This window comes from Lepus europaeus, chromosome 3, assembly GCF_033115175.1.
Source record: "Lepus europaeus isolate LE1 chromosome 3, mLepTim1.pri, whole genome shotgun sequence".
In the NCBI taxonomy this organism is placed as follows: Eukaryota; Metazoa; Chordata; class Mammalia; order Lagomorpha; family Leporidae; genus Lepus; species Lepus europaeus.
In genome coordinates, this window is record NC_084829.1 from 10,998,731 (window position 1) to 11,013,109 (window position 14,379).

General features: G+C 46.1%; 1 long non-coding RNA gene across 1 annotated transcript; it reads right to left on the reverse strand.

Moving 5' to 3' along the window:
- Positions 1–4,263: 4,263 nt before the first annotated feature.
- LOC133756738 (uncharacterized) lies at positions 4,264–14,225 on the reverse strand. The gene is made up of 3 exons (XR_009865539.1): positions 13,857–14,225; positions 13,469–13,671; positions 4,264–5,635 (listed from the first exon to the last, which is right to left on the reverse strand). It is a non-coding gene; the product is annotated as an uncharacterized LOC133756738 (long non-coding RNA).
- Between the last annotated feature and the right edge of the window lie 154 nt (positions 14,226–14,379).

A 14,379-nucleotide genomic window follows, 5' to 3' on the forward strand; every position in this document is an offset into this window, starting at 1 on the left:
AGTTATGTATTTGAAAAGCAGAGTGACAGGGAGAGAGAGAGAGAGAGGGACAGAAACAGAGAGAGATCTTCCATCTACTGGTTCACACCCTAAATGGCCACAGTAGCCAGGGCTGGACCAGGTTGAAAGCAAGAGCTAAGAACTCCATCCGTGTCCCCCACATGGGTGGTAAGGATGGAGGAACTTGAACTACCTGCCTCGCCAGGGACATTAGCAGAAAGCTGTAAGAGAAGCAGAGCAGCCAAGACTCAAGCTGGCACTCAATATGGGATGCTGGGGCCTCACGCACCAGCCTAACCCACTGTGCCACAAACCCAGCCCCCAGTATCACTGCCTTCCCCTGCTCAAGACACTGTCATTCAGTCATTCAGGCGACTAAATTAAAGTTAGAGTTGGCTCATGATGCGTCCCGTCCATACAGTGCGGCTCCTATCTGTACTTCCACCCCTAAGTTTCCTTCTTGTGACCTTTTGCCCAGATGAGTGGAATGTGCAATATATTACCTTGAGGGCATAAAAAGGAGATAAGAGCAAGAACATGTCTTTCTTTTAAAAGATAAGAGATCAAGCTTTCCTAATGTCTGTTATCAAGACTGACACTGGTCTTCATGCTACAAGGTCATGTGCCAGATAGAATAATAATAGCGAGTGCCCTGAGGACATAATACATGTCCATGTATCACTAGGCATTGCTGTCTCCTTCCATGAGTTGTTTGTGATGGGTCTAATTTTATAAAAGCAAAACTTTATAAAATACCTAGTCGTCACCAGAACAGCCAGGCCAATCTTGTTTGCTAGGCAAGTGCTTTCTGATTTTTCTCTTGGCGAAGTATTTAAAAACAAGGCACTTTTTTTCCCTTCTAAATGAAGGCATCGTAGATTAAGTTCCTGGGAAGGAAATTCCCAGACACATACTGCAGGGTGAAAATTAGGGTACGCCCCTTGTTTCAACATCAGTGGAAGGGGAAGAAGGAAGCAGCCTTGCGCAGAGGGAGGAGTCGAGGTGCTTTCCAAGCAGGAGGCTCTCAAGCTGACCCTGAGGGAGCTGTGCAGACAGCATGGCGCCGCACAGTTGTTCTGAGTTGGGCAGAGAGAGGTAGATTTTTTAAAAAATATTTCTCTTTCTTTGAGAGGTAGAGTTATAGACAGAGAGACAGAGAAAGGTCTTCCAACCTGCTGGTTCACTCCCAAATGGCCACAGTGGCCACAGCTGGGCCAATCCAAAGCTAGGAGCCAGGGGCCTCTTCCAGGTCTCCCACATGAGTGCAGGGGCCCAAGCACTTGGGTCATCCTCCACTGCTTTTCCAGGCCATAGCAGAGAGCTGTATCAGAAGAGGAGCAGCTGGGACATGAACCGGTGCTCATCTGGGATAAAAAAAGATTTATGTGATCATTTGAAAGTCAGAATTGGGGGGGGGGTGTGAAAAGAAAGAGGGAGAGAGAGCAAGCTTCCATTGCTGGTTCACTCCCCTGTTGACCACAATGGCCAGGGCTGGTCCAGGCCAAAGCCAGGAGCCAGAAGTTTCTTCCAGGTCTCCCATGTAGATGGCAGGGGCCAAACACTTGGGCCATCTTCTGATGCTTTCCCACATGCATTAACAGGGAGCTGGATCTGAAGTGGAGCAGCCAGGACACAAACTGGTACCCATACGGGATGCCAGCACTGCAGGTGGAGGCTTCACCCACTGTGCCCCAGTGCTGGCCCCAGCTGAGCAGATCTTTATATTCCTACAAGTCGGTCACCAGATGTGGAACACCTCAGGAAAGACTGTCCTGAAGTGTCACCAGCACTTCTTATAGCCGGAGCAGCAGGACCTGCATCAAAGGGGAAGTATCTGCATGGGGTTGGCGGGGGCAGGGGGGAGGGCAGCATTTATCCCTGAAGACAAGTAGACCAAGTTTGCTGACTGCTATGGTTTCAGTGTCTGTGTCCCCACCCCCATTCCCAAATTCATATGCTGAAACTTAACCCTCAAAACGATGGTGTTAGAAGCACGGGCCTTTGAGAGGTAATTGGATCATGAGGATGGGGCTGTCATGAGTGGGATTAGAGCCCCTTATAAAAGAGGCCCAGAGAGTTCCCTTGCCCGGCTCCACCACATGAGGTCACACGGAGAAGGAGCCGTTTAGGAACCAGAAAGCAGGCCCTCGCCAGACACTCTGTCAGTGCCTCAGCTTGGACTTCCTGCCCCCAGAACTGTGAGAAACAAATTGCTTATACACCATCTGGGCTATATTTTGATATAACAGCCTGGACAGACTTGGGCACTTTTACTACAGCAAATAAATAGAGTGACTCTTTCTTATCATGTCACAGATATATCTTTCAACATTTTGACAAACACTGGAATTTCTCAAAGCACTGATCATTCAAAAAAGATTTTATTTTTTTAAAGTAATGGAGACTATTTGGTGACTGTTCTGGGTGGAATTGTGTCCCACAAAAAGATAAGTTAAAATCTTCATGCCCACCCCCAAAAACTAGGAAGTTATTTGGAAGTAGTCATGCAGATGTATTGACATTAAGATGAGGTCAGAAAAAGATACCCTAATGCACTGTTGGTGGGAATGTAAACTCGTACAACCATTATGGAAGACGGTAGAGATTCCTCAGAAATCTGAAAATACATCTACCATATGACCCAGCCATTCCACTCCTAGCACACAAAATCAGCACATGAAAGAGTTATCTGTATCCCCATGCTTAAGCAGTTCAACTCACAATAGCTAAGATACGGAGTCAACCCAAATGTCCATCAACTGATGACTGGATAAAGAAATTGTGGCATATATGTATGTGTATATATATACATATATGTATACATATATACATATATGTATACATATATATATATACATACATATATATATACATATATACACACACACGATGGAAAACTACTCAGCTATAAAAAAGAATGAAATTCTATTTTATGAAACAAAATGGATACTACTGGAGACCATTATGCCTAGTGAAAGAAGCCATTTTCCCAAAAGACAAACATCACACGTCTTCCCTGATTGGTGTTAGCTAACAGAGAACAAAAAATGTAATGTACATGAGTGAAATTGACATTTTGAGATTTGATTACTGTTTATAGCCCTTGGCTATCCTTTGAGGAAGAGTGGTTTCTCTACTTACTACTTGTTGACTATAGTGGAGGGTTAAGCTTGTGATTATAAAGTAGATTGTCATTTGTCATTGTAATGACAATTTTAATTGTCATCAAAAGAAAAATAAGAAAGGAAGGAGGAGGGAGGGAGGGTAGGGTGAGAAGTATTGTTATGCTTTTAACACTGTGTACATGAAATACATGAAATTTGTTCCCTTTATATAAATATTAAAATTATATAAAAAAGAAAACAGTATAAAAAACTTTGATGATGCAATAGAATATTGGAATGAAGTAATAGCAATATTTAAAAATGTTACTGTTACACTCAAAAACAAATTTAATAAAATAATAAAAATAAGTTAGGTCCTAACAGCAGATCCGTATCTAACCTTGTATGTCTGCTGTCCTAGCAGGAAGAGAAGACAGACGCACATGAGGACGAGGCCTGGTGAAGAGGAGGCAGAGCCTGGATTTCTGCTGTCAAGCCAACATGCAAAGGGCTTCCAGGGGCCACAGAAGCTAAAGGGAACAAGGAAAGATCCTCCCAGCATAGAGCCCTCGGAGGGACCAGGGCCCTGCCCTCGCACTTCTCTGTGCTTCTCATTCTAGCAAACCATACAGAGATCTGTTTCCCCTACCAACGAAACTAAAAATCAAAAGACTTAATTTTCTCTTCATCTCAACCTTCTCTGTTTCTATTTCTGTACATTTCACAATGTAAAGTAACAAGTGTGATCATTTGCAAACATTTGTTAAATTATGAGTCTTTTTTTTAACTTAAGAATGGCATCCAATTAAAAAAAAAAAGTTTGTGTATGTGCTGGAAATTGTGCTGGAAAGGTAATTTGTGGAAATAACTTGAGGCCTCGGACAATGAGCTGCTTCATTTGTTTCTGCCAGGTCACAGGGCTGTACTAAGAAGCCAGGATCCCCCTAATCCAATTTCAGAATTTGAACTTTTCTGGGTCAGCCAGATCAGTTAGAGCCAACACAGGCTGCAGGTTATTTCTGGTGCCCTCTTATTCCTGGGGTGCTGCCCTGTGGTGTGTGGGTCCTATGTGCCTGGAGTCTCCCAGCACCCTAAGTCTGGATTCTAGCTTTGTCCTCAGCCCCACCCCTTCCACCCTCCTACCCCACCCCAGAGCAGGGGAAAGTGTCACTCAGTCTTGCCTTAGGGCCTTTTAGTGTCCTCAAGGTAGGAGAGCCCCAAATGCCTGGCTTTCATTTCTGGATTTCCAATCTACTTTTGCCCCAAACTTGGCCCAGTTGTTGCTCACTATCGTATTAGCTCATTTAATCCTGATTTTTTAAAAAAAGATTTATTTTATTTATTTGAAAGACGGAGTGACAGAGAAGGAGAGACTGAGAGAGAAAGAGAGCTTCCATCTGCTAATTCACTCCCTCATATGGCTAAAATGGTCAGCACCGGGCCAGGATGAAGCCAGGAGCCCAGAACTCCATGTGGATGGCAGGAGCCCACCCTGGGCCATCTTCATATGCGTTCCCAGACGCATTAGCTGAGAGCTTGATTGGAAGACGAGCAGCACTCTAATACGGATGCCAACATTGAAAGCAGTGCCTTAACCTGCCACATCACAAGATCAGCCCCCTAATCCTGATTTTAAATTGCATTCAGCCACAGGGTGGCCCAGGATATCTAGTCTGTCATTACCAAGAGAATAGTCAAGACACTTTTAGAGGCCTTTCTCATGGAGTGTCAGATTCTCTTAACTAATCCCCAATCCTTTCTAGTCCAGCTGGAGCATGTGATAGTTCTCTTCTTATTTTTTTTTTTTCTTGACAGGCAGAGTGGACAGTGAGAGAGAGAGAGACAGAGAGAAAGGTCTTCCTTTTGCCGTTGGTTCACCCTCCAATGGCCGCCGTGGTAGGCGCGCTGCGGCCGGCGCACTGCGCTGATCCGATGGCAGGAGCCAGGTGCTTCTCCTGGTCTCCCATGGGGTGCAGGGCCCAAGCACTTGGGCCATCCTCCACTGCACTCCCTGGCCACAGCAGAGAGCTGGCCTGGAAGAGGGGCAACCGGGACAGGATCGATGCCCCGACCGGGACTAGAACCCGGTGTGCCGGCGCAAGGCGGAGGATTAGCCTAGTGAGCCACGGCGCTGGCCCTCTTCTTAATTTTTTGATGTAGCTCCATACTGTTTGTTTGAAAGGCAGAGTGAGAGAGAGAGAGAGAGAGGAGAGAGAAGAGAGAGTGATATCTTCCATCTGCTAGTTCACTTCCAAATACCCACAACAGCTTGGAGCTGGGCCAAGCAGAAATCAGGAGCTGGAACGCCATCCAGGTCTCCCACATGGATGCAGGGGCTCAAGTACTTGCACCATTTTCTGTTGCTTTCCCTTGTGTATTAGCAGGGAGATGGAGGGGAAGTGGAGCAGGCAGGACAGGAACTGGCACTCTGATGTGGAACGCTGGCATCACAAGTGGTGGTTTCATGAGCTGTGCACAATGCTGGCCCCAAATCAACAGTCTTATAATAGCATTTCCATTCAGTCATTTTCCTGTACAAACAAAAACAAAAACATTCACAGTGACTCTCACTATGTGGTAGCTCTCTACTATGTCAATTTAGCTAAGCTGAAATTTCCTTTCCTGTATGTTTCTGGATCAGTGATGGCCAAAAGAGATACACTGGATAATACTGCAAGGCAAAAATGAAGCAGTTGCCATTTAAAGAAAAAAATGCTTTGATGGATGGTGGAGGGTACCAAACACATTGTCTCTGATCTGTGGCTAGTTCAACTAGTTGGCATGAGAACACACCCAAAACTACAGTTCCTCCATGCAGTAGATTGAACAAAATTCACATCCACGAGTAACCTCAGAATGTGACCTTATTGGGAAATAGGGCCTTTGAAAATAGAATTACCTGTAGTCATGTTAATATGAGGTCACCTTGGATGGGGGTGGGCCTTAAATCCAATGGTTGCTGTCCTTATAAGGTCCTGTCAAGACACACTGGCACAAACACAGGGGAGAACACAATGTGATGGCAGGTGCAGAGACTGGGGTGATGCAGCTTGGCCAAGGAATCTCAAGGATTTGTCGGCAGCCACCAGAAACTGGAAAGGGTTCCCTAGAGCGTCCCGTCCCTAGAGCATGGTCCTCCCAGCACCATGATCTTAGACTTCTAGCCTCCAAGACTATGAAAGAATTAATTTCTGTTGTTTAAAGGCATCACATTTGTGGCACTTTGCTATGGCTGCCTTGAGAGAACAAATACACTTCAGATCCTGCCCTGGTCCACAACCAACTTTACTTTCCCCACAGCTGGTCGAGCAACTGTAGGCTCCACAGCAGACACAGAAGCACAGCTGGCGCGGGCTGCTCCACCTGCTCCTACAACTGCCTAAGATTTCACTGCTAACATTCTTTATTTCATAGCACCCGTGGTAGTCCTGCTTCTTTCATTGCCTCTGACAGACTCTTTTCCAAAATAAGTAAAAATGAACTCAGTGAAACTAATACAGCTACCCAGCTCTTCCATTATATGATATTAGGCTATATGAGTCGCAGGGCTCATGGACTTTCTGCCTACTAGTTCAGACACCTCTTTGGACACCATAGCCCATAATGGAATGCCCAAGTTCAAATCCCAGCTCCACTCCAGAGTCCAGCTTCTTGCACATGTGTACTCTGGGAGGCAGCAGGTGACGACTCAGGTAACTGGGTTCCTGGCACTCACACAGGAAACCCATACAGAATTTCTTGCTCCTGGCTTTGGCCTGACCCAGTCACGGCTGTGAACCAGTGGAGGGGAGCTCTCTCCTCTCACTCTGCCTTCCCAAACCCCAAAAGAATATATGGAATTACTGAGATGAATTGCTGGCATTTATGGAAGATCTCTTAAGTGCAGGATGCTATGCTAAATAAGCTCCTTATATAGAGGATCTCATTAAACTCAAAACTACCCCCAGAGAAAGCGCAATCACTATGCTTATTTCACAAATGTAGGTAAAAGAGGCTTAGAGAGATGAAACGATGCAACCAAGTCAGAATTTGAACCCAGAGTCAAATTAAAGGGTGGAATTCTCAACCACCATATTTTACCTCTGCTCCAAATTCCTTAAAAGTGAGGAACTGTGTCTGTTCCCTGGAATCCTAAGGACCTCCAACTCCCTTCCTGCCAAAATGCTGATGACTTCAAGACTTTGCCTATGCCTTGTCTTTTAATCTTCCCTTCTTCCCAAGACTTGGCTCTAGAATTGTATGAATTCTATTCGTTATCTAGTACCAGTTGTCCTTAGAGTCTCTTACCTCAGCTTTACCTGTAAAATCTTTTTTTTTAATTTATTTTTTTTATTTTATTTTGACAGGCAGAGTGGACAGTGAGAGAGAGAGAGACAGAGAGAAAGGTCTTCCCTTTGCCGCTGGTTCACCCTCCAATGGCCACCGCGGTAGGCGCGCTGCTGCCGGCGCACCGCGCTGATCTGATGGCAGGAGCCAGGTGCTTATCCTGGTCTCCCATGGGGTGCAGGGCCCAAGGACTTTGGGCCATCCTCCACTGCACTCCCTGGCCACAGCAGAGAGCTGGCCTGGAAGAGGGGCAACCGGGACAGGATCGGTGCCCCGACTGGGACTAGAACCCGGTGTGCCGGCGCCGCAAGGCGGAGGATTAGCCTAGTGAGCCGTGGCGCCGGCTCCTGTAAAATCTTATAATAATCTTAAAATAATCTTATAATACCCATGCAAAACAATTTTTAATATAATCACTTCTATAACTGTCTGGATCTTCCTGCAAAACCATGATTTTCAACTGTTGAAGAACTATGACTCACAGTAAGAATGTCTTTTGCATTGCAACTCAATTCATGCACACACATATCCTTCAAGTACGTATAAGGGTACTTCACAAAGTTCATGGCAAATGAAATTAAAAGGTTATTTTATATTGGTGCAAAATTTTTGAAGTTGATGTATACAAAGAGTCTTCAAAAAGTTCATAGAAAATGCATGTTATTAAAAACTGCATAACTCATTTTTTGTATCAAAATAAGCTAATCTCTTAATTATATTTTTTATGAATTTATAAAAATACATTATTTACTTAGGATCTCCCACATGGGTGATAGTAACCTAAGTACATCCCCCACTGCCTTCCCAGGCACACTAGCAGGAAGCTGGATTGGAAGCAAAGTAGTTGAGATTTGAATCAGCACTCTGTTATGGAATGCCAGCATTGCAAATAGAGACTTAACCATTGTGCCACAATGCTAGCACCTTCACAAACTTTAAGAAGTATCCTTGGCAGGGAGGTTGCTGTGGCATAGTGGGAAGAGTCGCCACTTGCAGTGCTGGCATCCCATGTGGGCACCGGTTTGAGTTCTGGCTGCTCTACTTCCAATCCAGCTCTCTGCTGTGGCCTGGGAAAGCAGTGAAGGATGTCCCGGGACCTTGGGCCCCTGCACCTGCATGGGAGACCAGGAGGAGGTTCCTGCCTCCTGGCTTCAGATCAGCACAGCTTCAGCCATTGCGGCCAATTGGGGAGTGAACCAGTGGATGGAGGACCTCTCTCTCTCTCCGCCTCTCCTTCTCTCTGTGTGTAACTCTGCCTTTCAAGTAAATAAACAAATCTTTACAAAAAAAAAAAGAAGAAGAAGAAGAAGTATCCTTGGGGCCCGAGATGCTGTTGTGGCACAGCAGGTAAAGCTGCTACCTGCAACACCCGCATTCCATATGGGCGCCAGTTTGTGTCCTGGCTGCTCCGCTTCCAATGCAGCTCCCTGCTAATGCACCTGAGAAAAGCAGCAGAAGATGGCCCAAGTGTTTGGGCCGCTGCACCCACGTGAGAGACGGGGAAGAAGCTCCTGGCTCCTGGCTTCAGCTTGGCCCAGCACTGACTGTTGTGGTCATTTGGGAAGTGAACCAGCAGATGGAGGACCTCTGTCTCTCCCTCTCTTTCTCTTTATTATTTTTTTATTTCTTATTTTTATTTTTTTGACAGGCAGAGTTAGAGAGAGAAAGGTCTTCCTTTTCTTCCCTCTCGTTCTCTTTCATATAAATCAATCTCTTTTTTTAAAGTATCCTCATAAACCCATCAACAGAGAAAACTGAGATAAGAGTTTCATGAGCAGTAGTTGCCCTTATTACTTGTGGTAGACAGTGTTGTCTTCTATTTTATTCCTTAAAATAAAGTCCTGGTCATGAAGCACTAAATTGATATCTTAAAGTATAGAGGAGCGAGCCTTGAAACATATTGGGCCAGACTGGGCTCTTCCATTTAAGAGGGAATATTCTACATTTTTGCATTGCTGCTGGCAAGCACAATGCCAGTCATCAAAAAGGTGGTTTGGTAAATATTTGCTGTCGGATTGGATTTTCCTGAGGGCAAGGATCTTGTCCTAGCTCCCTTGTATTCATCCCACATTTACCACTGTTCTTCCCACAATATTTAGTGTTCAAATGGCTAAAATTCAGGCCTACTGCCAGGCTGTACAAGAGATCAAACGTTTGGATCAGCATCTGACAAACTTCTACCGTGTGGCAATACACAAAATGCTGAATTCACAGCCTCATTTCTTAATTATCTTAAAGCCAGTATGGAATTGCCCAGAGGGAACCATGAATAAGGTTACTCAACTGAGAAACTCTAAAAAGGAGTGAGACATTTGGAGAGCAAATTATCACCTCTATTAACAACAAAGGCCATGGCAGAGAACACATAACAACATGAGAGCCGGTCAGGCCTGTTCATTAAACCCTAAGCTGAGGCAGCTAGGGTGGACCTCCCTCTGCCAATGGCCTCACTCCCAAGCTGAACCAGGGCAGATGAAGGTTCCCGAATTTTCCGACTAGATGGCACTCACCCCCTGATCCCGGTCAGAGGGAGCAGACGTACTATGTCAACTAGCTTCCTGTTCCCAGGAAGAAACATCAGAGGAGGAATTGGTACTCCTCCCTACGAATCAGGTACAGAAAACGAGGCATTCAGAAGGACTTACAATTGTGTGATGCATATATACCGCAGGGGTCTGAATCTCAGTATCACCCATCAATATTCCCGTGGGAACCTAATAGCCATTGTGGTAGTGTTAAAAGCGGGAGCCTTTGGGAAGGGCTTCATGCTCCCGAAATGGATCTGTGTCATAGAGAAGAGGTTTGAGTGCACTCCCCTGCCTCTCTTGCAAGAGGACACAACAACAAGGCATCGTTCAAGAATCGCAGGGCCCTGGTGACACACTGAATCTGCTGGTGCCTCTAGAAGCGTGGTCTACCACATTTCTGTTGTTTACAAACTACCCAGGCTAAGGTATTTTGTTATAACAGCCCAAGCTGACTAAACTGTACATACGTGTACATATGGATATGTGAAATACTAGATAGAACTATATAATAAACTAAATAATAAACCCGGGACTATCACAAGGCAGGCACATAATTAATTGCTACATGTGGCTTACACAGCTGTTTCTCAAGTCTGACTGTCAATCAAAACCTGGAGGACATTTTAAAATTACATATTCTCAACACACCCTTCCCCGCCTTCAGCATGCCTGGCCTGAAATCTGGGAAACTATTTTTAAAAGTCCCAGGGTAATTCCAATACAAAGATAAGGCTTAGAAATACTGGCTCAGAGGATACGTGAGCAACAGCCCGGGCAGTCTTCTCAGGAGGAAAGTGGCGAGACATTGCCGAGGTCCGACTAACACAGAAGGGGGGGAGCTGGCATTTCTTACAGGACGAGAAGGGACTGAAGTAGTGACCTCCAGCCTCATTCCTGAACACCTCTACAGAATTTAGCCTTGGGAAAATGCGCTATGCTACTACAGCAGATGCTAAGACCCATGACAGCATGGCCCACCAGAAAAGATCCTGGGACTTTCCAGAGGTGGGAGACTTCAGATCGTGGCTGTGTGACTTTGTGGTTGTGTCACCACATCCACCATCTTTGGTTTCCTCCAAGGCTCGCTTCTAAAGGTCAGTGTTTGTGAAGATGGAGTCCCTAGATCATTATGCTTGCAGTTTTGTCATTCAGGAAATTGCATAACCATTCACCTAGAGGCTCAACCTAAAACCCTTGGAATCCTTTCTTATCCTTTTTTAATTGCTGGATAAAATTCTATGTATTCATCATGAACATCATGCATTGAAGTATATGTACACTGTGGAACAGTTAAATCTAGCTAATTAACAAACGTATTGTCTCACATAGTTTTAATTTTTAAGAAATGTTTAATTTCATCTACTTGAAAGGCAGAATTGGGAATAGGGGGACAAAGAGAAAGGGAGAGATTTTCATCACTGGTTCACTCTCCAGATTCCCACAATAGCCAGGACTGGGCCAAGCTAAAACCAGGAGCCAGGAACTGCATCCAAGTCTCCCATGTGGGTAACAGGGGCCCAAGTATTTGGGCCGTCCTCTACTACCTTCCAGGATACATTAGCAGAAATTTGGATCAGAAGCGCAGTGGAGGCCGGCGCTGTGGCTTAACAGGCTAATCTTCCACTTTGCGGCGCTAGCACACCGGGTTCTAGTCCCGGTTAGGGCGCCGGATTCTATCCTGGTTGCCCCTCTTCCAGGCCAGCTCTCTGCTATGGCCCGGGAAGGCAGTGGAGGATGGCCCAAGTGCTTGGGCCCTGCACCCGCATGGGAGACCAGGAGAAGCACCTGGCTCCTGGCTTCGGATCAGCGAGATGCGCCGGCCGCAGCGGCCATTGGAGGGTGAACCAACGGCAAAAAGGAAGACCTTTCTCTCTGTCTCTCTCTCTCTCACTATCCACTCTGCCTGTCAAAAAAAAAAAAAAAAAAAAGAAGCACAGTGGCCAGGATTTGAACCAGCACACCAACTGGCATTATGGCTATCCCAAGGAGCAGTTCAACTCACTGTGCCACAATGCCCACTCTACATTTTTATGGTGAGAATACTTAATTTGCATTTTACGAACGCTGTATGTCATCACTGGCTGTAGAGCAACCCCTATACTGTACAATATTAGATCTCTGAACTTACTCCAAACTATCCTTTGACCATCTTGTCTCCATCCTTCCCTCTACCCCACCATGCCCCGTACTCCTCCCCCTCTGATAACTGCCATGATCCCCTCTACTTCTGTGAGATTTAGATTCTACACAGGAGTGAGATCGTGTAGCATTTGTCTTCCTGTGCCTGGCTTATTTCCTTAACCTGCAGGTTTGTACCTGTCGTCCCAGATGACAGGCTTTCATTCTTTTTCAATTTTTTTTAATTTTCATTTTAAATTTCTCTGTATATATACACAATTTCTTTTATTCATTCATCTACTGATGGACACTTAGGTGGATTCCAATAAACACAGAAGGGCAAATATCTCTAACATATATTGATGTCATTTCTTATGGACATATGTATACACCCAGTACTTGGATTGTTGATTCATATTATTTTCCATAAATGCTGTGAAAATTTACACTCCCACCAGTAATGTAGTAAAGGTTCTCTTTTCTTCACATCTGATTTCTCTCCTCCTCATATGCCCACACATGTAACCCATCAGCTCATCCCAATGATTCCCCCTTCCACAATTTATCCTATTATCTGTCCACGTTTCACCAACACCACTGATGAGTACTATAGTCCGAGTTACCACTTTCAATTTAGCATATCATAGAGTTTTCGGATTTAATAGGGCCTGGGGATTCGCGTTTTTAACACGTGTCCAGGTGATGCTGCTGGCTCAGAGGCCATTCCTTCCGCACCACAGCTGTGGAGCAATGGCTCTCAACCCTGACTGAAGATTAGAATTACTCAGAAGTTTCAAAAACTGCCTAGGCAGGACCTTCAGAGCCCCTGATTCATTCAGTATGGGGATAAGCTCTTGCCATTTGTAGCTTTTAGGTCTCCCGTGGTTAATTTTAAATGTGCATTCAGGGTTCAGTCACTGCCCACCCTTAGAGGAATGGTTTCTTGTGACTTTTGCACTAGCTCCTCCTGTTATCTGGTACGCTCTCCCTCTCGATCTTTCCATGGTGGGATCATTTTTGTCATTTAGGTTATGTATCACTTCCTCAGATAGGCCTTGCCTGATCTCCTCAATCTAAACCAACACCCCTATCTTCAGCTCACCATCTTGTTCTTATTCGAAAAATCGCAGGTCCAGCCATTTCCCTATTGACACCTGCTGTCCATACCTTCTGACTATAAGCATGGTCCATCTTACTCACCGCTGCAGCCCTGGAACCATGCCTGGCACCCACGGTGCTCAGCTTGTATGTGAGTGAAAAAGAAGACAACGTTCTAACATAGATGCTTTCTGTTCTTTTCAATTAGATTTTACTAAAATGTGTTTTATTTGGGCAATAGAAAGACCCATCCATGAAAAGTGCATACATTGATTTTTTGTGACTATTTCTTACTTGCACCAGGTGCATTCTCTCTTCCCAGGAACTCTGTATTAAGATCTTCTGCAAGGTAAGTAATTCCTCACCCCTTCAAGGGTTTTCACTGTGGTATTCGTGCATGACGGCGGCTTCCTGGGAAAGTAGACCAGTTAGAGCAGCTGGTCTCCAGAGTATAGCTCCTAAGTAGAAGGGATGGCTGCTTGGGTTGTTCCTGGAGCCTGAAGACAGAGAACAGGAATTTGTAGAAGAGAATAAAGGTATTTCAAGGAGCAGCAGTCACAGGAAAACGCCAAGACTGATTCTTTCCAGGGGGCCCATTTATCCTGCTCTCCTCCTGGGGCACCTCGTTAACGAATGAATGTCACCTGGGGGGACGGGGGCTCTACTTTCAGAGGTAGAGTACCTGAGGTTAAGGTCGCAGACTCTTCGGCTGGTGTCAAGGCAGCAGCCGCAGCCGACTCAGGTAGGCGACCTGGGGGCAAGCAGGGGAGTCGCCGCGGGCCACCTCCCAAACACAGCACACGACACCCACTGCAGGTTGCACGAGGAGATTGGGCGGCCCCGGCCCGTCTCGGCCAGGCACGCGGGCACTCGCTCCAAACTTCGCCGCAGGCCGGTGGGCTGGGCTCACGGGCAACCCCTTCCCCGCCTGCCTGAGGACGCCGTCGGTCTCGGCTTTAGACAAACGACTCTGCGTGTGCAGAAACACCGTTTGAAATCTCGCCGGCCTCTCGCCACAGCGTGGGAGAACCGGCCAACTGCGCGGGTTCCGAGAACACCAGCCCACAGGAGATGGGCGGGCACAGACCAAAGGCAAAGCACCGCCCCCCAGCTGCGGTGCCTTCTGGGAATTGTAGTCCCCGGCACCACGGCACCCTGCCAGCTCCACCCGGCTCCGCACTCCACTTCCCAGTCGCCCCCGCGCC